Source organism: Etheostoma spectabile, unplaced genomic scaffold, assembly GCF_008692095.1.
Source record: "Etheostoma spectabile isolate EspeVRDwgs_2016 unplaced genomic scaffold, UIUC_Espe_1.0 scaffold00006241, whole genome shotgun sequence".
In the NCBI taxonomy this organism is placed as follows: domain Eukaryota; kingdom Metazoa; phylum Chordata; class Actinopteri; order Perciformes; family Percidae; genus Etheostoma; species Etheostoma spectabile.
The window spans coordinates 36,323-60,115 of record NW_022603345.1 but is presented as its reverse complement, the minus strand read 5'-3'; the positions used below and the strand labels follow the sequence as shown (position 1 = coordinate 60,115).

The window sequence follows — 23,793 nt, the reverse complement described above, 5'->3', positions numbered from 1 at the left end:
CGTGAAGCAATAATTAGACAACCTTCCCCAAGGTCAGGGCTTTCACAGTGGAACACGACAAACAGCAGTGGATCTTATAGCAGGAGGTTTCAGGAATTAGCCGGGGTCTGTGGGGGCTGCTCCACATGTTTCTCCATCAGACAAAGTTAAGAGGCAAACAATTTTTCTTCTGTTGGCCTCTCTCAGCTGGATTGACACCGTCTTTGTATCTGGAGCTGTGCCTGTGTGCACAGATCAATCGCTTGGTTATGGGCTGGATGACTAGCTGTTAACGTCAAATATCTGTATTCTCAACAACGTGATAATCTGCAAGAGCTAGGATGCTTATAAGTAGTAGCTAAATCTATTGTTACTTAATGTATAACAAATCGTTTTGGCTGGGCTTTCTAACATGACGCCATTGTGCTAACCAAGCAACGTTAGAATTACAACACATAATGGTTAGATAATGTTTCGTTACAAAGGTCTCTGTTGATTTGTGTGCTCGTGGTGAAAATACTGCAAATGCGCCATAATGTAGGTCCCCGTCAAGGCCAGGCTGATGATAGATGTCTCTCTAGTGGACAGAACCTGTAGCAACAACCACATGCTGACAATATATTAATATTATGTACCTCTATTAGTCCCACAAGGAGAAATTACAATCTACACTCTGTTGTTAATACACACAGGCCTGAACTACACACACACATGTTCAGGTCCTATACATGCACTAATGGAGAGATGCCAGAGTGGGGGCCCCATGGAAAGGCGCCCTGAGCAGTTGGGGGTTTGGTGCCCTTGGCAGTGCCCAGGTGGCACGTCCGTATGTGGACTTGAACCACGACCTACTCCCTACGGACTGAGCTGCTGCTGCATCGATGAGCATGAGCCTGAGCAGTGTAGTACAATATTAATAACAGGATGCATTTGAGCATTAAATATTCAAAGATTTGAACATTTAAAAAAAACAATGAATTGGAATGGAAGTCTAGAGAAAGATTGACAGCTCTAGACTACATGAGCGATGCATGTTCCGTCTATAACAAAGCACGTAACTTAACTGCGGCTCACTGGATGATTCAGGACGGCTCGGAGTGGCAAGCAGCTTGATGAGCTAACGCTTGTTGACAGATAGGAACATTTGCAGGTCATTTTCATTCAACCTCAAGGCGCAGGCTGTCAAAAGCATGTATTAAAATTCTGTTCTCCTCTGAGTGCCCGCTGATTATTCCACATGTAGAGGAAATGGCCTCATAAACTAACTTTATTTCAGGGTCCATAAACTCGATGGCAAGTGGGACAGCGTATGACGAGCAGTGTAGTTACCTTAAGGAGCAGCCAGATGCACCTTGAACTGTGTAGGTCATCAGTACAGCAGCCCTGGGCTCATGGACGACTCACAAATCTACCTAACACAGCCCAACCTGCCGGCCACATCGACCCACGGGCTGTGGCTGTCGTCTAATTGGCTGCTAATGAACGCTTGTTGTAACTGTGCTTACCTCCGGGCCACGTTGAAACCCTTGTCCTTCCACTTTATTTCTACTACTGCAACACAAGGTTCTTCACAGGGATTAGTTCTTGTCCCGGTCAGTTGGTGTGCTATATTTGGACATTTCCCATTGGACTTTTCTGAAGGCAACAACTTACTCACAAAGCTACAGGTGGCTAGGTTTATGAGCATGAATGTGTGCATCCTAATTGTCCTGAGGTATCTCAGCGTCTTACACTCAGATTGGTCTCTGCCTCTGCTCATCCCAGTCATTTTCTGGTCTCTGACCACAGACTGCATATAAAGACGGATGACGTGTCTTCATGGGCGTCAGCTTGACTTGAAATGTGCTGGGGACAGAGACGCATTCAGAAGAGCATTTTCAGAAGTGCTGGGTACAATGACGCATTTCATGGTTTGAAAGACGCTTTCCTGTAGCTTACTGTAGCAAATGAATAACTGTGTATACAAAAATGGGATGTCCAACACGTTTTATGAAGACAGCTTTGACAAAAGTATCAAGTTCCATTTGGCAAACACAGCCACCCAGCCCTTCCCCACCTAGAAGGTCCCAGCTACGGCTGTTGCATTGGTGTGAACAGAGAAGAGTGGAGCCAGAGTCTGTGCAGTAGTCCCGCACACACACCCCCTCAACTGACTCACAAGCACAATCACAGCTGTCAGTCATGGTGTCGCACCCCATTTTTATGGCATCAACTAGGGCTGCTCAGTTATGGGAAAAATCCTAATCACCATTATTTTGAATTATATTGGAATCACGATTATCATAATCACTGCTCTTTGGATGCTTTTTATAGACCTTAGTGGTCCCTAATACTGGATCTGAAGTCTCTTTATACAGACCTTAGTGGTCCCTAATACTGTATCTTAAGTCTCTTATATACCTTAGTGGTCCCTAATTTCTGGATCTGAAGTCTCTTTTATATAGACTTAGTGGTCCCTAACTGGATCTGAGTCTCTTTATATAGACCTTAGTGGTCCCTAATACTGGATCTGAAGTCTCTTATATAGACCTTAGTGGTCCCTAATACTGTATCTGAAGTCTCTTTATATAGACCTTAGTGGTCCCTAATACTGTATCTGAAGTCTCTTTATATAGACCTTAGTGGTCCCTAATACTGTATCTGAAGTCTCTTTTTATAGACCTTAGTGGTCCCTAATACTGTATCTGAAGTCTCTTTATATAGACCTTAGTGGTCCCTAATACTGTATCTGAAGTCTCTTTATATAGACCTTAGTGGTCCCTAATACTGTATCTGAAGTCTCTTTATATAGACCTAGTGGCCCCTATCTGTATCTGAAGTCTCTTTATATAGACCTTAGTGGTCCCTATACTGTATCTGAAGTCTCTTTATATAGACCTTAGTGGTCCCTAGTACTGTATCTGAAGTCTCTTTTATATAGACCTTAGTGGTCCCTAATACTGTATCTGAAGTCTCTTTATATAGGCCTAGACCTTAGTGGTCCCTAATACTGGATCTGAAGTCTCTTTTATATAGACCTTAGTGGTCCCTAATACTGTATCTGAAGTGTCTTTATATAGACCTTAGTGGTCCCTAATACTGTATCTGAAGTGTTTTTATATAGACCCCCCTGATACTCTAACTTATAAAGGGACATTTTCATGCCGTGGGACCTTTTTTTCTTTTAATTCAGAACACAAGAGTTTAAAATAATAACATAGAATATGGTTTAACTACAACTGCTTAAGTCAGTGCCCAGAAGACCCAAGCTGCCATAAGACCCATTCCCTCTTGTTGCTTTGTTGATGCTGTAGGGGTTTGGCTCAGTACAGTAAAAAGGATTTTTGATCCAGTAAACTGTAGCAGACTGGAGTCTGAATGCTCGGCTATCTCTTCCCACCCACATTGTTCCCTACACAAGCCTCTGCTCAGAACTACTGCAGTTTTTGTTATTTATGGGCAATTGCACTGTAGTCTCCCTTCTGGATTTAAGGTGATAGCTCTTGGGACTAATTCAATTCAGGTTGGGAAAGGGGGGGGGAGGTAAATCTCCAGAGAATGAGACAGAAGTGTGAGAGTCAGCAGAAACCCAGATTTTCTGAAAGCAGCAATGTATATGCTTAGGGTCTCTGTATCATATAGTAATACTAACGCTGATTATGTGGCTTCTCTCCTTTTAATTAACACTTGAATAGACCTATGTGCCTGAAGGACCTACTGGGCATGTACAAGTGTTTTTGACCATGTGGAGGGTCTGATAATATGGATATATAGAGGGTCTGGCTTTCCCAGTGGAGTAAGAACATAATAGAAAAAACTGCAGCTAAAAGCAGTTTTTATAAATAATAAGTGGTGAACCGTTTAATATCCCTGTAGATAAAATTGATGGTGCTTAGCTAACTTCTAAAATACTGGAATTGTTTGGAAAATCCAATTTAGTCATTTGTCATTAGCCGGTATTTTGTTCACTGATTAACAGTAACGCTAGTGATTGTGCTAGTGATTTTCAAGTGTCCCATGGTGCACCTGTGCTGTAATCCAGAGGCTTAGCCATCCTCTGTTACAAAGCTGAACGCGAAGCATCACCACATTGCACCAAGAGGTTTAAAAGGTGGTTGTCTCACGCAGGCAGACGATGTCCGTGCTTGGGTTAGCACTGTGTCATGACAGGGGAAGGTCTGGCTCAACCATCGTAGATCTGCACTAAGGGAAAAAAAAAAACTAAGGGTTTGGATTTAAGAACAGAACTTCTTGACTGGTAGTCAGCAGCAGACTCGGAAAATGTTGGTATGGCGGAATACAAACCCATTCATGAGAATGTTTACCTGACTCCAACTCTGTACCTAATGTACCTTTGTGACTGATTTCGCTGCTGTAACACAGGAATTTCCCATTTTTCTTGGGATCAATAAACATCTATCTATCTATCTAATGCCCAGACATAAGTTAACTACATATTATTCTTTTTAATGCAGATAGCAGGCATGGCCACTACGAATGACAACTTTCATTTTGGGTTCAACATTGTTGTATGATAGTTTTAAACTGTATAAATAGGATTTAATGCTCTCCCTTCTCTTCACTGAAGCCTCTATTTGTACAGGCTTGTGGTGATGAGCAATGTGCTATAGGTCACTAATAAATATTTGTTCCGATTCCGCCAATTTGGCAGAATTTCCAACTTCGGAGAGAAAACATTGTGGCAGAGAATCGTGAAATAGAATAAAACAGAATGCCTTTAATGTCATTATACACAAGTGCAGTACCCGTGCAATGAGATGAAGATATCAATTCCAAGCTAAAACACATTTTTATTATTTTTCCTGGAATGGTGCAGCCTACTCCCAGGACACAAACACCTGTTTCCTGGTGAAAGCCTATCGTTTCTCATTAATCTATTTTTGTAGTTTGGTTGATTTGAAGCATGATGTCCAGAGTTTGTACCTTCATGGTTGACTCTTATTGGACGTCTCTTTGGATAAAAGCATCAGTTAAATACCATGTAATGTCCTTAACTTTGCTCCCCAAGGCTTGGACCAGTTTAAAAGGGAATCTAGGAACGCTCTAACATTTTAAGTGTTTAATACGATCCAAACCTGTTGATCAGCATGAACTAGTCATGCCATTAGATCCGTTTACAACATATTCCACCACAGGGAAAAGTTTGCACTTCACTTGTTGCCTTCCGTGAACTCTTTGATGAGTGCCACAGTGCGAGAGATTATCCCGCACAGCTAAAGGTCTAAAGGCAGCTTTGTTACAGCAGAAGGGGTCTGTCCTTAATGATAGTCGCCTGCAGCACTAAATGGAATATAGAGAAAACCACTTTGGGCCCAGTCAAACAAACTGTAACTGAAGACATAATGCGATATTTCTGCCAAAGGCCTTTCTGCTCAGGTTTTGGGACAACAACAGCAACCCTGATCTCACGGGTGCCCTCGAACCTTGAACGCGTTGAGACCATTCTCAGCACATGTGCTTGTGTTGCTTTTCGTTCATGTAGCCAGGAGCAAAGCCAGGGAAGAGACACACAGGAAAAAAAAACCCGAAAGGGCTTCATTACAAAAGCAAAACAAGCCCATTGGTCTTTGGACTGCCGCAGGTCAAAAGTTCAAGAGCCCACTGTTGCTTAGTTACCTGTGTGCACATGTGCGACAGCTCTTGAACTCTTGAACTGCAGCTCTCCTGGCTCCACGGGGTGTCAGCCTACAGCCGTTTCTACATTCATATCGCTAAGGAGATAACCACGGAAAACACTTTTACTGACATTTTGAACATGTTTAGAGGCTAAAAACAGGTTTAAACTTGCCCTGTTGAAGCTTGTTGGGTGCTGACTCCAGCAGGAGGAAACTCGGTGTAGAGAGCCCCGATTGGTTAGTTTCTCTCTCCACTGACCGACCTCCACATTTACAGACAGCAGAGCCACGTGGTGAAATCGACCGGAATCCTCCTTTAACTAAGACAACCAATCAGGCAATGGCAAAGATTTCAACTTAGACCACCATTTATTTACAAAGTAATTTCTATCATATGTTGATTAATGGGACGGACACATCACAGCCCCTGATAAATTACCAATCGCCTTGTAAGTGTTAGACATTAACAAAAAGCATTATTTCCCTAATTTACGACACAAAAAGGAGAATGTGAATGAGAATCATAACAGTTTGGAACCTGGCCCAAATTCTCTGCCATTGGTTCTAGTTTATGACCAAGAATCCACCCAAGGTGGAGGAGGACCACTAACTAACCGGGACCATACCTGGGACTTTGAATTGGAACCCGCTCTGGGGCTGTGACTGATGACAGCAGGAAACAAGTACAGACCAGAAGTACAGACCCCCCCCCCCCCCTAAACACAGTATTTTGACTGGCCTGAGTAGCATGCCGAGCACAGAAGGCTGTCATCTGATTTTTAATTGGCTATAATCAGATCTTATCGGATCGTGCCCATGCAGCCGGGATTTAGAGCCTGAGAGTGACGGCTAGACATCTATTCCATAACCTACCTAAATTATCCAGGGCAGACAGGATTGTGTCTCTCTTTTCTCGGTCTCCCTCCTATCGGCTGTCCCTATAATGAGCACAGGATTGGGGGGGGGGAGAGGGACACAGCAGAGTTCACTTCTGGCGAGGTAATGAGGTGGCCTCGACACCGCCCTACGTGTCGGCGCTCTACCAATCAATGCGTGCGTGCGTGTGTGTGGTGTGTGTGTGGCATATTTTAAACTGATGCCTACCGAATCAGGACTATTCACAGTGGACATTGAACCTGAATCAGAATCAGAATCAGCTTTATTTGCCAGGTACGAGGACACATACATTTAGGAGGACACATTTAGCCATTGTAGGAGCCACATACTGTACGTTGTTTATGGTCTCATTCATATTATTCATTGATTATTATATTGTGCACTTACAGATTAGATAGTAAACACAAACAAACAGGCAAACAACAGACTATAGGCTGAATGTAAAGTGGCGTCAAATAAAGGTATCGTAAAGTGCGGTTGCCATGGTACCAGAAAACAATATTGCAGTGTAAGTAAGTTTGAATGTGTAATTAAAGTAGTATAGAAAAAGTACGTAACCAAAAGATAAATTATAGTTACCTGTGACCATAAAATATTGAAAAAGTAAGTACTTGTAATGGAAATATTTAATAAAGATGATAAAGATAACAGAGTGGTGTGGAGTACATAAAAACTACAACAAAGTACCTACAGAGAAACTGTTGGGGGGGGGGGGGTATCAGTCTGCTGCTGAAGGAGCTGCTCAGGGACCCCACAGGGTCATGTAGGGGCGAGAGGTGTCAGAGGTTTGTCCTCCTCTCCTCCTCACTGTCTCTACGGGGTCCAGAGGACAGTCCGGGACAGAGCTCGCTCTCCTGATCAGTCTATTGAGTCTGCTCCTGTCCCCGTCCCAGCTGCCCCCCCTCCAGCAGACCACAGCATAAAGGATGGCAGAGGCCACCACAGAGTCCTGAAAAGTCCTGAGGAGAGTCCTGCACACTCGAAAGGACCTGAGTCTCCTCAGCAGGCGGAGGACTCTGGCCCTTCTTGTAGAGGTCATGGGTGTCGTCAGTCCAGTCCAGTCTGACTAGTCCTCACCGCCTTCATGGATGGGAGAAAAACTGCTCTGGTTTGTCGGCGTTTCTTTAAACCAATCACAATCATCAACACAAAAAAAGTGGAAGGAAAAGGACATCGGCAAAAAGACATAGATCGGCCCACACTCGATGAAACCTCTTCCTAACTCGAGTACTCTGAAAGGGCCGGCTTTCAGAAAACAGCAACAAAATCTAACTATTACCCAAATCTCTGTTGATGTCATGGAGAAAATTCAAAGGCTGAATGCACTGCATTAATTACAACAGCTGCACAGATGGTAAGATATTAATATTTGATTATGAAAGACCAAGAACATTGGATTCTAAATAGTTGCTCTCTTCCTTCGCGGGTTAATAGCTATTTGGACAGAATGCTTCCTGTTACATCATTTGGGTTTTATATTGCTGCGAGGTGACATTATGAATCCTTGGAAGACGGTAGAGTTTTGAACCATTTAACCCTGGACCTTCGAATACAGTTTGAGTAAGAGGACACATTAAAATATGTACTTTATAATTATAGAATGCAAGCTGCCTGGAGAGAAGATTTCAGACTGGAGCCAACCAGTGGCACATCTTCAAGAGTTGACATGGGGGGGGGGGGGGGGGGGGAGGGTCGTGAAAGGTCCGAAACCCCCATATGATAATGGCTTGCGTGGTAATTATAATTTATACTGTATATCTTTACATATCTAACCCTACAACATATTCAGCAGAGTAGAAATAGCCATGTCATTTCACATGGTATTTCATAAAAAACATACCATGTGTTCCAGGGGGAATTGCAGGCCTACCCTCTTCCTCCCTGTCATCTTCATCTTCCTCCTCCTGATCCCTCTCTACCTCTGTCCCTCTCTCTGAATCTGCAGCCTCCTCTTCCTCCCTGTCATCTTCATCTTCCTCCTCCTGATCCCTCTCTACCTCTGTCCCCCTCTGAATCTGCAGCCTCCTCTTCCTCCCTGTCATCTTCACTTCCCTCCTGATCCCTCTCTACCTCTGTCCCCCTCTGATCTGCAGCCTCCTCTTCCTCCTGTCATCTTCAATCTCCTCCCCCTGATCCCTCTCTACCTCTGTCCCTCCTCTGATCTGCAGCCTCCTCTTCCTCCCTGTCATCTTCATCTTCCTCCTCCTGATCCTCTCTACCTCTGTCCCCCTCTCTGAATCTGCAGCCTCCTCTCCTCCCTCATCCTGCATCTTCCTCCTCTGATCCCTCTCTACCTCTGTCCCCCTCCTCTGAATCTCAGCCTCCTCTTCTCCATCCATCTTCCTCCTGATCCCTCTCTACCTCTGTCCCCCTCTCTGAATCTGCAGCCTCCTCTTCCTCCCTCCATCTTCATCTTCCTCCTCCTGATCCCTCTCTACCTCTCCCCCTCTCTGAATCTGCAGCCTCCTCTTCCTCCCTGTCAGTCTCATCTCCTCCTCCTGATCCCTCTCTACCTCTGTCCCCCTCAACTGCAGCCTCCTCTTCCTCCCTGTCATCATCTTCCTCCTCCTGATCCCTCCTACCTCTGTCCCCCTAATCTGCAGCCTCCTCTCCTCCCTGCACTTCATCTTCCTCCCCCCCTCCTCCTCTGTCCCCCTCTCTGAATCTGCAGCCTCCTCTTCCTCCCTGTCATCTTCATCTTCCCCTCCTGATCCTCTCTACCTCTGTCCCCTTCTGAAGCCGCCCGCTCCTGTCATCTTCATCTTCCTCCTCCTGACCCTCTCTACCTCTGTCCCCCGCTCTGAATCTGCAGCCTCCTCTTCCTCGTCTCAGGGCCTTCCCTCTTCTCCTTCACTTCTTTCTTCATCTCCTTCTGCTTCTCCTGCTCCGACCCTCCTGGTCTCTCCAGTTCTGCTTCTTCATCATTCCCTCCTCCTCTTCATCCAGTAAACTTCTCTGATTTTTTTGCAATCCCCACTTCAGCCCAGCTTCTCTGGCACACTTTGAGATGTGCAAGCTACCTTTCATGCTACTGTAGGCCCGGAGCAACAGGTAGGCCTACCAACAAATATAACCAAGCTGCAGTATTACTTTAACCAGCTGTCAGATTACATGTGCGCACTTGGTAGCAACGTAACGCCACCTCTGTAACGTGATGAATTCGTATGACATCAGGTTTAATATGTTGCGTTACGCCGTTCTTGTCTTCACTAAAATTAAAACTAATCGAAGGGCAGAAGCTTTACTAACCACGAGGGAGCGATTCCACTCTCGGCTTACGTAATAGACTCGCTGTTAAACTGCTGTTGCTGAACCGCCTTCAGCATACTTCACATTCATTACAAATTCAACGTTACGTTAAACATGTGTGTTTAAACTTCACCAGGGGAAACTTCAAATCCAACAAAATGTATGGGACACTTTTAATACAAGTAAAAAAAAACATGGTTGTTGAAGAAAATGGCGTCCCAGGTGGTGCATGCTCATGTGTACTGCTCTTGTGCAATGACATCCATTTTTTTTCCCTTTACATATATATTACATATCTTCGCCATATGTGTGCACACTGCAACAGGAGAAACTCCGGAGAGACTGAACCACAAATGGATTTCCACCTCAGTTACCTTGAAGAACAAGGTTGGAGCTGAAGGACGGCGAGGCCACGCTCACCCAATGTGAATCTAAATCTTTGCCTCCATCCATCCATCCATCCATCCATCCATCCATCTTCATCCTCTTATCCGGTATCGGGTCTCGGGGGGCAGCAGCTCCAGTAGGGGACCCCAAACTTCCCTTTCCCGAGCCACATCAACCAGCTCCGACTGGGGGATCCCGAGGCGTTCCCAGGCCAGGTTGGAGATATAATCTCTCCACCTAGTCCTGGGTCTTCCCCGAGGTCTCCTCCCTAAATCTTTGCCTATTTTCAACAAAGTCTCTTCTGATTGAACTGTTGTTTAAATGTTAAGATGCACTGCAGTCGTGTGTAATATAGTTTGATGTATAAATCAGAGGCCTCCTAAACCCCCCAAAATGAAACATATTATACTAAATATAGGTTTTGTTTGGAGGTACATGTTAAAATAACGAAATTAACAACACAGGAGCGTTTCTTTCTGGACATTTTGCAGGTTTCCCACAAGTCTCATGTAGCTTTAGACTTTAGGACAAAACAGGTGGATTTATTCTGTGTAGAGGAAAAGCTTTAGGATAGACACCGGTTATTGTCAAATCAGCTAAAAATTAGAATTCTTTGGTGAAGATCAATTATCAGTTCACTTTTAGTTTGAGGAAAAATCAATAAATCCCATGATTTTCTTACATAATGATGTGCCTCGGCTCCGTGCAGCTTTAACCCTTTGATCCATTTTCTAAATGTCTATTTCAGAAATGTGGGTTTCTATTTAACTTCCTAATTTTCATGAACCAATAAAACGTGGAGGATTCCATGACGCGCTTCACAAGCACGAAAAAAGATCAAATCTCTAATTTCGTTGAATTTGGAGAAACGTTTGAAACCTTACCCCCACTGAATGTTGATATGGACAGGGATTATCCTTCCTTTAATAGAAGTCCAAATAGCTCATTCTTGCATTTTGAACTCAAGGATTAGGTTTAATTTCCTAAAAATGAGGATCCTCGACCACGAATTCCCAGAATAACTGTAGCAATAAGTTGATGATAGAAGAGGTGGAAAACAGCAACAAGAAAGGGACAAAAGTGTTGGAAAAAAAAGGACAAAACATCAGAAAAAGTACAGATTTTTTTGGTTTGGTGATGTGCATGGTCCAGTGGAAGACAACACAAGGGTTAAGGATTTGTTTTATTTGAGAACACATTGGCCAGAGTGACTAACATACCTATATCTATAGAACTATCTAAACAATAAAATACACAATGAGCACAAATAATTGTCTTTTGAATCCTAAATCCCATTTTTATGAAAGTACCACTCGCATGAGGAATGACGGCTGGTACATTTCATGTAGGACATGAGCTCTGGGATCCAGATTAAAAAGAAAACCAAAAGAAAATGTCTGGTAAGCCTTTATAAACCACCATTAGAAGACACGTGCTTTTACATTCTAACACAAAGTACAGCTGGTAGTTAAAGGCCTTAAATCCATCCCAGTGTATTAGTTGGGTTTCACTAAGACATCTGACAAGGGCTGTTGGAAACAGGAAACAGAACCTGTCACACGGCTGAAAATACAGTGTTCTTGCACTTATTATTTGGTCAATTGCATTTTTTTAAGCTAGCCCCTTTTTGTCTAGCCTTGACGTGACAAGGTCTTGTCTTATAGATATAATCTTTGGAGTCTCCACTTTTCTTTGTCTCTGTATGTCATGATGAGTCCATCTATAGTAGCTTTAGGGTAGGAGGACACGTTTCACTCAGGTTGAAATATTTTAATTTACCCCAAACAAAGCAACTTGTCTTTGTGCATCCTTTGTCGTAGAAATGAGATTTTCTCTCTGAAAGCTGATGATTTATTACACTGTAAATGCGGCTTGGAAGCAATTTCTATAGGCCACAATTTATGAAGATATATTTTGTGATGAACACCGCAACTACATGCTGCCAGATTTAGAGACTGGATTTACATTCATGTACTGCAAAGTGAGTCAACACGTTGCAGCCCAGCCCGCCCCCTCCCTAATAGATGCCTAGATGGTCCAGAAGTCCACATGTGGTCCCTGGTTCCCACTTGTGCATGAGAACGCACTGTCAGGTTCATGACCAGCCAGCTGCTGGTGTCGGAGTAGCGCGGCCAAACGGGCAGACGCTGCCCCCGACAGAAAGCGGTCTGTTGGGCCCGCGAGGAGGGGTCGCCTGCGTGGGCGAAGGCGCCCCAGTAGCACAGCATCCGATTGGACAGGAGCTTCTCTGGCAGCGACAGGGTGAAGTTAGCCACCGAAGCGGAGTCGAACAGAAAGGGCAGCTCGGCGCCGTGGCAGGCGTGCTGGTAGCAGAAGGTCAGACCGGACCACACGCGGTGGTCCGACGCCACGTGGTCAAACACGTACATCCAACCCTGCTGCCTGCCGCCGTGCCGGCACGCGCCGACCTCCTGGACGGGCACAGGAAGATGTAGTCGGTGACGATCTGGGACAGGAGAAACAAGGGACCACACAAAAGATATCTTAGACGAAAATAATATTTAACTATGCATGCAGCGTGGCTCTGTAGATGGCCTTCACCAGTTTAATCCAGACTAAATAATTCTGTATCATTGCCATGTCATTTAGTAGAGGCATTCATGCTCCTCGGAGGATGAATCCAACAGACTTTGAGGATCTTCTGACTTTTCTTCCAGTGCCAGCATAGGCAGGGTTGGTCCCCCCCCCCCCACAAAGAGTTTTTAGCCAGTGGTAAAACCAAATCCCCAGCTCCAAAACGTCTTCCAGTAGTCAACTTCCTTTTCATCCACCAGTTAAAATCTCCTTGTAGTCAAACAGTAGTCCACTTCGGTGTTTTGGTACAGTGGTGTTCCCACCTGATGTACTGTCCTCTAGACCACCTTTTCAAGTAGACTAGGGCCCGGATCGACCCAATCAAACCCAGGTACAGTACACAGTGTTCATAGTAATTAGACAAACTGGACTTCGGGGTCAAGCGATCCAGGATCCAGTTCCCTGATGGACTGCGTTTTATTCCAATATATTTCTAATTTTGAATTGTCACCTGTCACCTGCCTCCTGACTTTTGTGTTCCTTCACATAAATAAACATGCTAACATGCTAAACTGAATCGGTGACTGTGGTTAACATCACCCACTAACCATCAGCCTGTTTACATTGTTAGCGTTAGCGTTTGTTAGCGTTGCTGCAGAGCTGCTTGGCTAATCAGGCTGCATGCAGTTTATCTTGTGATTTTGTATCTGTGCATTTCTAGACAGATGTTGACACATTCCATAGGATGTTCTTTTCCTTTAGCTGCTTCTCTTACACACACGCCTCTTCTTTCCCTTCCCATCTTGAAAACCTCCCACTCAGGACCACACTGACTCATGGAAGGATTTGACTCTTTTTGTATCATAATGGGATTACAGTTCATATAATTGGTTCCTTCTTATTCTTTTATACATGTCTTAATTTCCTTTGTTGAAGGAAGGTACATATTACCAATTGTTCACTGGCTTATATTTTAATGGATTCCACGTTGGTGCTGATCCAGCTCTAGCTGTTGTAATATTGCACGTGCTAGTCACCAAGGCACTGTATTTGCTTTTGACCATGAAAGCTAAAATAATAAAGAAGAAACAAGCTGCTTTGGACGTGGAAAGTTTGTGTTTTGCAGTGTATCTCCTAGAGTTTGCCGTGTTTTCGTTCAAAAGAAAATGAATAAGACTAAGTAGCATGACCTCTGCATAGGGACGGGCTGGGAGCACATCGTCCCTCACAGCTGAAAGGTAGGATGGTCTTATCTGCCTGTTACCTGGAAACCAGCGTGTCTTGTCTCAGCAGCACACAACCTGCGCCACATAGCCCGACATCTGACACCTGAAACCCACACACACACGCATCCGGAGTGGCAGGAGAATTTCTGGTGGGCCGGTCTGGTTTTTTGGTTGAAATCGTAGGTGAATATCCTGGTAGCATCCATGATCCCTAGGCTGCCTGCACTAGCATCCCATCTCTTTGTATTCCAGTATTTAGTTTTTCTTGCAGCCCACTGGCCGAGGCCAGTCTGGTTATTGATGATGCATTTATGTTTTGCTAAAAAAACACAGACAAGCCGTCGTTGTACGCTTCAGTCACGGGTGCTTGTTGGAGGATGAGACCGTGAGCAAAAATAAGCGGTTTATTACGGATAATAGAAAGGGACAGAAACGGCAATCATTTTAAAAGAGGGCTGTAGAAAGTGACGCGGCCGGATGATCTAAATGGAGCACCTTTTTAATAAAACTAGCAGGAGTGAAAGGCCACATGAAGACGGGGAGACGGGTAACAATGCAACGGCGATTCACAGGTTCAAACCTTTTTCTCAATAGTATTTGAGATAAAAATGTTTTGTATACATACAAAGTATGTACATAAAACTATCGGGGTATATCTGGGGCACTTATCTGAACATACCATGGGAGTTTTGTGGGTTAGGGTACTAGTAGTGTATATATTTAAAACTGTCGGGGTATATCTGGGGTAATTATCTAAACATAGCCTGGGAGTTTTGTGGGTTAGGGTACTAGTGGTGTATATATTTAAAACTGTCGGGGTATATCTGGGGTAATTATCTGAACATAGCCTGGGAGTTTTTGTGGTTAGGGGACTAGTGGTGTATGTATATAAAACTGTCGGGGGGTATATCTGGGGTAATTATCTGAACATACCCTGGGAGTTTTGTGGGTTAGGGTACTAGTTGTATGTAGGCTACATAAAACTGTCGGGGGTATATCTGGGGTAATTATCTAAACATAGCCTGGGAGTTTTGTGGGTTAGGGTACTAGTGGTGTATGTACATAAAACTGTCGGGGGTATATCTGGGGTAATTATCTGAACATACCCTGGGTTAGGGTACTACCTTCATAAGATGCAGTTCATTACATCAATGTATTACCCTCAGATTCAATGTGGAATTCTTATAGGGCCAGATGTAGTCAGTTGAGAGGGGGGTCGTGGAGGGGTTAACCCAGAGCCAGACTTGAACCCTGGCAGCTGTGCGTAACCTACAAGGCCTCCATATCAGTGCCCCCCCCCCATGTGGGAAGGGCCCTTTATGTAGAGAAGCAGGGGGTACAGTATGTGTGCAGGCTTAGTTTGTGACTCCACTGCATCGTGAACTGTGATTGAATACTAAGTCTGTCCAGGAGTGTCACCTCCTGACCCCCCCCCCCCCCCCCCCCCATCGATCGGACATCAATCCATGCATGACCACCCAAATGGTTACTGATGCATGTGTGTGTAGCACAGCTCTTGAAATGCAGGTTACACTGTACATGTAGCCTAAAAGTGTCTGCCTTTTTCCAAACGTTGCTTCACTCTTTTCAACACAGACACAATCAGATGTTACGGTCTAAATGGGAGCCAGCTGGAACGGGGTTGACAGTTTCCTGACAGCCACTGTGTGGCTAATGATGCAGAGACAAGCCACGTCAAATAATGTATGCAATTTGCCTCGCTTCAGTAACTTTGCTTTCTCCGAACTGAAGATTTCTCTATGAACTAAAATAGGAGTTGTCTGTAGCAAAGAACAAGTGTCTTTTGAAAATTAGCCTTTAGTCTCTTGAAGACCCTGTCCCAGGATGTGTGTTGTGTTTTCAAAGGCGGCTTTTTGTCATACTTCCTCTTGTCTATCTTCATCTGTGCGCTAACAAAAGCAGCACTTTTACAACAAAAGTTTCTTCTATGTTTGTGGGGAATCTTCAATTTCTTATTAATTGTTTCCATAAAAAAGCTCTCACTAAAATGTGACTGCGTCTTTAGTTTGGACTATACATCAGCGGGTCTTACCTGAGCTAGCATGTCCCTGCGGTCGGCGCCACGTACAGGGCAGGTACTTGTGCAGGATCCGCAGAGCATGATGTTTGAAGATGGCGGCGATGTACACCGTGCTCTCCACGGCAGACACTGGCTTTTTGAAGACACCGAACGCAAAGATCACTCCCTCTTCTGAGGTGGTTCCTGCAGGACAGAAAGCAACGCCTCAGTCCACACAAAGAACTAGACCTCATCTGCACTGGGATTGACTTAGACATGTGTACTTCCCATTATGATTAAGATATCCGTTTCCTTGGGCTTCCTTTGTGTTGATCTCTCCGGCCTCAGGTCTCTGCAGGGTAAATCCAGACAGCTAGCTAGACCATCTGTCCAATCTGAGGACTATGGTTACCTGGTCCTCAGGTCTCTGCAGGGTAAATCCAGACAGCTAGCTAGACTATCTGTCCAATCTGAGGACTATGGTTACCTGGTCCTCAGGTCTCTGCAGGGTAAATCCAGACAGCTAGCTAGACTATCTGTCCAATCTGAAGACTATGGTGACCTGGTCCTCAGGTCTCTGCAGTGTAAATCCAAACAGCTAGCTAGACTATCTGTCCAATCTGAGGACTATGGTTACCTGGTCCTCAGATCTCTGCAGGGTAAATCCAGACAGCTAGCTAGACTATCTTTCCAATCTGAGGACTATGGTTACCTGGTCCTCAGGTCTCTGCAGGGTAAATCCAGACAGCTAGCTAGACTATCTTTCCAATCTGAGGACTATGGTTACCTGGTCCTCAGATCTCTGCAGGGTAAATCCAGACAGCTAGCTAGACTCTGTCCAATCTGAGGACTATGGTACCTGGTCCTCAGGTCTCTGCAGGGTAAATCCAGACAGCTAGCTAGACTATCTGTCCAATCTGAGGACTATGGTTACCTGGTCCTCAGATCTCTGCAGGGTAAATCCAGACAGCTAGCTATACTATCTGTTCAATCTGAGGACTATGGTGACCTGGTCCTCAGGTCTCTGCAGTGTAAATCCAAACAGCTAGCTAGACTATCTGTCCAATCTGAGGACTATGGTTACCTGGTCCTCAGATCTCTGCAGGGTAAATCCAGACAGCTAGCTAGACTATCTGTCCAATCTGAGGACTATGGTTACCTGGTCCTCAGGTCTCTTTTGTCATGACTCATAAACCAGGTCATGACAAAGTGGACTCATCTCAAGCCATCCCTAGTTTTACTAACCCTTGGTGTTTCTGATGCCTAAACTAACCTAGTAGCTTTCACAACTTTAACTATGTGTTTAATTTAGTGCGATCATTACCTTACGTAACACTGTCATTTGATAAACTGCCATTGCGTGTTATGGTCTCCAAAATGCCGCCTTGCGGCTGTATCTTTGGCATTTTAATAGTCATTGGGAATCATCCTTTCTTTCATTTCCTTCTGAAATGTAGAGAAGTAGAAGTATAAAGTGGTACAAAATTGTACTTTAGTACAGTACCTGAAAAATGTACTCAGGTAGATCCATCAGCAGCATTTGAGGCTGCTTCATAATACAATTGTTACATTTTCCTACGTGTGTGTGTGTGTGTGTGTGTGTGTGTGTGTGTGCGTGTGTGCTGCGTGCGTGTCCCTCTTACCCGCAGCACCGGCTTCTCTCTGCCAGTGGCCCTTCTGGAAGGCAGTGACAGCTTGCTCTTTTATTAACTCCCCATCGATGTGTGGACCCCACGTCTCAAAAACCTCCAGGAACCTGAACGGGTTCACAACCTTAGAACCTGAGATCCAAACACATTCGTTAGATTGGGGAAAAAAAAGATTTAGAGACGGAAAGAGCTAGATGGAGTCATGCCATGCTAAATGAACACCGAGAGTCCGTGATACTGATCAATAATTGTGTCCACCCTGCAGATATGTAACAGTCATTTGGTGCTGTGAGGAAGTAAAGCCCCTCTAATTGCCCCTTGCTTTGGTAATTTAGTTATCCAGCATGCCACAGCTCCGGATACAAATACTGTTTTTCATCATCTTTTGCAGATAAACTACTATATCCTGCCTTCTTATGTAACTGAGTGGGCAGCCCTGAGCGATGCTCTAAATATGGTGGGCTGGTGTTTGATGCGCCCTACTTGTTTTCATCTGGGCGGCCAGGACAGCCTGTGGAGGGAGAGACAGCAGACAGACGATGTCGCTCACGGAGCACCGGGTCTGTTTGGCAAAGTCTTCCCCAGCTTCAGGGCGTCGTGTCTGGGGAAGAGACGCGGACGCGCAGAATTACAGTTCGGCTTAAAGTTGTCTGTGAGCAAGCTGGGAACACGTCGGCACCACACTGCTCCCCCTGCTTCTATCTTAGTCAAAGGAAACCTAGGATTCTGACAGCTCTTTGAGTCACCATTTCTGTAACGTCAGCAGGCACATGTCCGTAACCATGGCAACCCGGCGCTGACGGTTCCTCACCTGGTCTTCAGAGGGATGGAGAAGGGCAGACTCTGCAGGACGGCCTGTTTGAACAGAGGCTGGCTGCTCTGGATCATCAGGTGAAGACTCATGACTGAGCACCTGCACTCTCCCCAAAGAGCGTCACCTGCCAGGAAACACAACATTCAGCCGTGAATCGAAATGTATGAATTTGAATTTTACATTTCTAGAGTCCTATAATTAAATAAAGATAGCCAGTATTTTACAGTAAAAAGCAAGAGAAGTCAGACAAAAAAACGTCAGGTCCAACTCCAGGTTTAGGTTGGGATCCAGGACATATCCAGCACTTAGTGACAGTTGTCTACCCCCCCCCCCCCCCCCCCCCCCCCACCTCTACGAGACACCCAAGCTCAAGAGTCTATTTAGTTGTTTTGCACCCTTTGTGCTCATTTGTGGTGCTTTGCATCTATTTGCAGCTGTTTTCCATCTATGTTAGTCATTTGCATCTTTTGCAGTACGTTTAGTCTCTTGTAGTCATTTTTGGTCAATTGTCCTGTTAGGTGTACTTTTGTGTTAGTTTGTGTCTATTTTCAGTCATTTGCATCGTGTAATCATGTGTGTCTATTTGTGGTCATGTGTATGTAATAGGGGTCACAACATCTGTTTTTGTGTGCTTTTTCATCCTATTTGTGCCAGATTTTAACATTAAAAATGAACCCAACACAAAATAGAAATGTTTTTTTTTTTTTCTTTAAGGTTGGTGCATGCGGGCGTGTGCTTGCTTGCTGGGATCCTCCAAAACACTGGAATGTTCTGTTGGACCCAAAGAAGACCGCCTGCTGATCCAAGATCCCATAAGTCCCCGCAGCTGAGGAGTGAGAGTCCTTACCGACACAAGGAAAACCAAAAGCACCTTAAATCACGCAGAAATACACATGATCCGACATAATTGCCTCGCAAGACATCGTTTTCCAATTACTGTCCACATATCTCTGCTCTGTTCTCAGTCTGCAGGAAAGCAGAGTAATTACCAACAGGCTCGGTCATTAGGATAAGGACACGGACGCATTAGCAAGCCCGGACATACTGACAGGCAAAGACACGCACATGCACTCCTCAATAAACATACCATACTTAACTAATGTCTACCATGAGATGCCTGCCTGTCGCTTTAACAACTCTAGTGCTAAAGGTCTTCCAAAAATGCTTTTATATAGACCTTAGTGGTCCCCTAATACTGTATCTGAACTCTTTATATAGACCTTAGTGGTCCCAATACTGTATCTGAAGTCTCTTTTATATAGACCTTAGTGGTCCCTAATACTGTATATGAAGTCTTTATATAGACCTTAGTGGTCCCTAATACTGTATCTGAAGTCTCTTTATAGACCTTAGTGGTCCCTATACTGTATCTGAAGTCTCTTTATATAGACCTTAGTGGTCCTAATACTGTATCTGAAGTCTCTTTATATAGACCTTAGTGGTCCCCTAATACTGTATCTGAAGTCTCTTATATAGACCTTAGTGGTCCCTAATACTGTATCTGAAGTCTCTTATATAGACCTTAGTGGTCCCTAATACTGTATATGAAGTCTCTTTATATAGACCTTAGTGGTCCCTAATACTGTATCTGAAGTCCTTTATATAGACCTTAGTGGTCCCTAATACTGTATCTGAAGTCTCTTTTAATAGACCTTAGTGGTCCCCTAATACTGTATCTGAAGTCTTTTATATAGACCTTAGTGGTCCCTAATACTGTATATTGAAGTCTCTTTATATAGACCTTAGTGGTCCCTAATACTGTATCTGAAGTCTCTTTATATAGACCTTAGTGGTCCCCTAATACTGTATCTGAAGTTCTTGATATAGCCTTAGTGGTCCCTAATACTGTATCTGAAGTCTCTTTATATAGACCTTAGTGGTCCCTAATACTGTATCTGAAGAGTCTCTTTATATAGACCTTAGTGGTCCCCTAATAGTATCTGAAGTCTCTTATATAGACCTTAGTGGTCCCCTAATACTGTATCTGAAGTCTCTAGCAGCATTTTTGGGACATGTATACAGCACATTCGGAATCATCTCCATCAGGGGTTTACCACAGTTTGGGACAGTGAATATGTAACAATGCTCACACGTGGTTTTCCAGTGGAATAGGTCCATTGAAAGTGAAATAACAACAGACTTCCATACCAGTCGGTAGTCCAGGCTCACAACCACAGTGTGGGTCAGGTTAGCGATGAAGCGTCGTCGTACAGCGGCTTGGAGGGCCGAGCAGCGATGAAATCCCCCCCATGGATACACATGACGGGCAGGGGGCTCCCCAGGGGCGCTGAAGTTCACATCCAGAGGGACAAAGACGTTGAGGTAGAGCAGTCCTCGTGACCTTTGGGAGAGAAAACAGCTCAATTATTCAGGTCAGCGATATTCCCATATCTCAAAATTATGACATGAAGAGGCTTTACTGTTGGTTTGTCCCAGTGATCAACTGTGGGTACTGCACCAATTCATATTCATCTTATTAATTCCCACTGAGGACATCTTCTAACCATCACACTAAAAACCCAAGACATGGTAGATATCTTTAAGTTGATTAAAGTACTTTTAGATTCAACATATTTAATTGAAAACTACTTCAGGCCAAAAACAACAACAATCTAATTCAAGTTTTAGGATTTCCTTTACACTAGACCTTTAAAGCTGCAGTAGGGGAGTTCTGAGAAAACGTGGACTTAGCCTAAAAATTTGAACGAGCACACCTTACAGGTCCCTCCCCCTTGCTCTCTGCTGCGCTACAGCCCCCCCTCCACAGCTCCTCCCCACAGCGGGCCTGCCGTGAACGCGCAGGCTAGTAAGCAGGGCCACCGATGCTTTCCACATCCTCATGGACAATACAGGGGATTTACTCTGAGTAGGGTATAGCTTATATAAAAAAATTGCTTATTTAAATATTTCTATTAAAAGTTTTGTAATTTTTTCAATGAAAGGGTTTAAAATGATTTTTTATGTAATCGCTCATTTGTGACAACAAAAGTAGCACTTTACACAATACATTACTGAATTACCTTTTGGATCTAAACTTTCAGTAGGAGTGATGAATCAGTGAGAAAGCTCAATAAGCCAAGGAATAACATCTTAGAAATATGTCTTTGGTTTTATTTTGCATATGGGTAAAATAAATCAGCTTTTTCAGAAAAGTACTCCTGCACAAGGAAATACTGAACATTTTGATTTGGACTGAAGACGATTCCTTCACGTGCCTCTGTGTCTGGGGCCATGTCTGACCTGTTGAAGGAGCACAAAGAATGTGTGTCAGACATTTGATTTGCAAATTACATCCTGAGGGGGAAGATAAAACATGTTTAAAAATAATCAAAAGTAGAATTCTGCATTGCCAAACGTTGACAGGGACAGCGCACAATTAAAGTTGTTTAACCATAGCTACATTTGTTGTGATTGACAAAAAAACATTTTGGCTTACTAATTGTAGGTATCGAAACAATATTGCTTATACGGAGGGTGAAGGAGTTAGCAAGTAAAGTTAATCTTCACCTGCTACAACATTCCTGCTGTGCCACAAGCTAACAAGCTAACTGTTAGACTTAGCAACAAGCTACAGAGTAAACTGAGATTTGCGCTATCACCAGTGTACTGAAAGTGTACTGTAACCATCGATATCTTAGTTGTGTAGTTCTTAAAAAATGAAATAAATCAAGCAGGGATACTTACATGTCAAGCAGAAATGTGGCTAACGCTAGCTCTGAATCCGTGTTGAATCCTTCTAGGAGGCGTAGCTTCCTCCACCTCTGAAAAGCCGCTTCGATGTTGACCCCTCGCTTTATTTCGGGCTCGGTTTAATTCTTAAGCTCGCTTTTGTCATCGGTCTTCTTCTGTTTGCCCGTCTTTGTTTTCTGAGCAGGTGTCACCGAGAAATTGGCAGTTTTCCTGAAAAGTTATTTCTCCGCGATTAGCACAACTGCAGCAACACTGGCAATCTTGAGCTTGAACACGGCACGCGCTGTGCGGGGGAGGGGTATGAGCGGCGCGTACACGAGAGTGATTGACACTGCTAAGACAGTCCTCCTTGCTCTGATTGCTGTTTCTGACCGGGAGCGGTGTATTTCTGCTAGTGGCAGTAAGAGGACAGAGAGGAGCCACAGGAGCTTGATTTTTTTCACAGATTATCTGTCTCATATTCTACTGTCAGGACATAGTGACAGTTTTAACAAATATGTAAAAAATACATTTTTACAAAAGTTACCTACTGAAGCTTTAAACCTCAATACAAATAATCATCCCATATTTTAGAGATGTTGGGTGTGTCCTGGCCACGGCCCTGCAGGGACAGATGTTACTACGCATGGAAAAGGAGAGTAATACTTTAAAGGAGAGTAATACTTTAAAGGAGAGTAATACTTTAACCTTTATTGGAATGAATGGGCACAGAATGCAGTTCTTAGAAAACATTCATAGCCAAGCTCACACTATTAAAAAAATTGGTGCCTCTTTAGGTCCAATCCTCAATATCAACCAGATGTATGCGTCCACAAAATGTCCCCTTTAATGTTGGTCATCTAACACCAAAATACCACCCATGATATTTCATCTCCAAGTGGAATATTACATGCATAAGTAAAAAGTTGGGTTGTTTCTTACCATCCGAGGACACTCCTCAGTGATGGGTCCGCTGCAGGCCTGCATGCATGACGCCCTGGGGAAGGAGGCATCGTAAACCCCCGGCCAAGGACTCAAGGGTCTGGGGGGCTTCCAGCGGTAAGCCCCAACCGGGGGGTCTGCATATGGTATCCCATAGAATATATGGGCCTTGTCCACCGTAATCCCCTTGATCTGGCCATCTTTGGTCAACACCACAGGTCCAGCGGCCCCCTTTGGATCCTGATGGACTGGTTTGCCCTTGGTCTGCCCTGTGGTCGAGAGGACCTCAGGGCGTCCCAGCTCCTTCAGGGACTTTATCTCGAAGTCTTTGTTGACGATGAGCGGCTCGTTTCTCACCAGCAGCCCGGGGTAGATCCGTCTCAGGAAGCCGACAAGGTCGAGGCCATCATCATTTTTCGTCGCCCCTCCAGAGCCCAGTCCTAAACTAAGTGTGCACAGCAGCAGGAAACAGTGCCGGCTTTCCATAATGCGTACGAATACCTCCCCAGACCCTGCTGCAAAGATTAGGATTTGACTTGAATTATTGTCCAGCAAGGGCAGAAAAGTGGCAGCCTGAAACTCTCCATAGACTTGTGACTCCAATTTAGCTAGTGGCCTGTTAAGATGTTTCAGACAAAAGCTGCACTGTCTGATCGCTGGGTGGCGTCCAGTAGACCCCTGGAACGCTGGATCCAGACTCTGTGATGCGGGACCACTAATAGAGGACAAGACGTTTGTCATTTGCTTAATGAAATCACATAAGTCCCACACAGAAGGTAAATGGGGAAAACCCAGCAGGCTTCATGAAGGA

At 44.4% G+C, this 23,793-nt stretch overlaps 1 pseudogene; it reads right to left on the bottom strand.

Annotated features, from left to right (window-relative positions):
- Window positions 1-12,176: 12,176 nt before the first annotated feature.
- LOC116677958 (cAMP-regulated D2 protein-like) lies at window positions 12,177-23,765 on the bottom strand (annotated as a pseudogene).
- Between the last annotated feature and the right edge of the window lie 28 nt (window positions 23,766-23,793).